Below are 2,198 nucleotides of genomic sequence, written 5' to 3'. Positions count from 1 at the left end.
ATTTTCTTGCAATCTCATTCAAATGTGTTAGATCAAAAGATAACCTAACTTTGAACCCTTTGACATAATGAAAACACAAGTTCGACCGTCGGATGCTTCTCGTACCAACACAACTCTCACCTCTTCTTTATAGGAAGCTTTGGGGCATAACGGAGGTTACTAATTATTATTGAATCACTCCTTTGTCATTGTCCAAAGCTTTAAAGCCATACTCTTCTTCCTACTCTTAATCTCCATCTTGTAAAAGAAGAAGAGTGCTTTGTGAGAGGTTGTAATCCATCGAGAAGAAGTAAGCTCTAGCCGAAGATTTTTGGGGACTGATCCATTGAAGGATCAAGGGTTCGTCAACCTCAAGGACACGCCGTGGAGTAGGAGCAAGCAATCTCCGAATCACGTAAAGGAATCATTTAGCATTTGCATTCTTACTTATTGCTTTCATTGTTTTAGTTTCATTTCCGCTTGCGCAAACTAATTGTGTAGAGAGGAAAGTGAATTGGAGGTGACCTAGCTATCCAACTCCCCTTCTAGCCAGCTATCGATCCCCTACAACATCTTCTACTTAATTTTATTAATTTACTGTTAGCAAGTAAATTAGATAACTCTAGCGATTATATGACGGGGGAGGGGGGATTTGGTTTCTCTTTAACTAGACTTTTTAGGGTTGCTTCTTTACTTAATAGCGTTAGAACTTGGGCAAACTCTTGAGTGTGATCTTCGTGGGGTTGTGCCAAACTTTAGTTAGAAACCCTGCAAGAATATAGGCATGGAGATTAGGAGATGAATAATACATAAGGACATTAACTAGAATTATAATGAAATCGAACTCCAAGAATCTTCCCCCAAAACTAACTTCTCTCTTTAATCCCTCTCTCTTGCTCTCTCAACTCTCTCTTCCTCTCTCTCTCTCTCAACCTTAGTTCTCAAGCTTTCAACCAACCTTTCGATTATCTCGATAATTCATCGTGTGAAATCAACTGGTGCTTAATCAACAGTCCTTGTGGATTGATATTTTTATTACTTGACAACAACCATGCACTTGCAATACATCATGTTTTTGGTGTCATTACTAGAGATTATTTTTGATTAATATTAGTTGATTAACATATGAGTCACTTTAGACTTGTAGATTGATTTTTCATTTTCTTTTTTATTTTTATTTCTGCATCTTTCTTCTTACAATTCAATTTCTGTATTTTCTTTCTTTTTGCTTCTAATAATTTTCCTATAAGATTCAATGAGAACTAATATGTCAAGCAGACATTTAAGAGATTTTTTCGCACCCATTTCTATAAGATTCATATCTTCCATTGTGCAACCTCACATCGAAGTAGTGAATTTCTAACTAGACCTAGAATTAATTACCATTATACAATATTACAAATTTAGAGGAGAAGTTTTAGAAAACCTTACTTGCACCTTAAAGCATTTATTGAATATTGCGACATGGTACAACGTGAGGGAGTCTCTGCTGATGCTATTAGGCTAATTGCATTTCCTTTCAGCATCAAAAATAGAGTAAAAACTTGGTTTTATTCTCTTCATCCTCAAAGTATTATAAGTTGGGAATAATTGAAACAATGATTTCTAAATTATTTTTTCTCTCCAAGAAGAATAGAGTACATGAGGAAATGCATTACAAATGTTGCTTAGGAAGATGGAGAATCACTATTTGAAGCATGAGACAGATTTAAAAGTTTAGTAAGCTAGTGCCCTCACCATAGTTTGAAAAGATGGTTGATATTGCACATATTCTACATGGGGGTTTTGTTCTCAAATTAGTCATTATTATATTTATCTGCTAGAGGTTCTTTGATGAAAATAAGTTTGGATGAAACATATACATTAACTGATCAAATGATATTGAACCTCCAAGAATAGTCAGATAAAAGTCGGATCGAATCTCCCCCAATAATTCCTAAAGTGCAAGCAACCGTCACACAAGAATTTGTACAATCACCCATGCATAGAGAGGAAACTTCATCAAATCAGATAAACTTCATCAAATTGTAGAATGAGGGGTCTAAAAGAACAGAAAAGGCTAGTGCAGAATGTAATGTTATCAAGTTTAGATGTGACAAGAATCTTGAAGAATTTCTAGAAAAAGATCTATATAGAAATGAGGAGAAGAACACAAAAACTCAATTCCAACACTCTAGAAAGTGTCTATAGGTCACTGATATCTTTTCCTCAATAGTTGA

At 34.9% G+C, this 2,198-nt stretch overlaps 1 non-coding gene across 1 annotated transcript; it reads right to left on the bottom strand.

The window, feature by feature from the left end:
* Nucleotides 1-1,616: 1,616 nt before the first annotated feature.
* Nucleotides 1,617-1,724, bottom strand: LOC122039261. Its single transcript, XR_006128122.1, has one exon. It is a non-coding gene; the product is annotated as a small nucleolar RNA R71 (small nucleolar RNA).
* Between the last annotated feature and the right edge of the window lie 474 nt (nt 1,725-2,198).

This window comes from Zingiber officinale, chromosome 1A (genome assembly GCF_018446385.1).
Source record: "Zingiber officinale cultivar Zhangliang chromosome 1A, Zo_v1.1, whole genome shotgun sequence".
In the NCBI taxonomy this organism is placed as follows: domain Eukaryota; kingdom Viridiplantae; phylum Streptophyta; class Magnoliopsida; order Zingiberales; family Zingiberaceae; genus Zingiber; species Zingiber officinale.
This window is presented reverse-complemented; position numbering and strand designations above follow the sequence as displayed.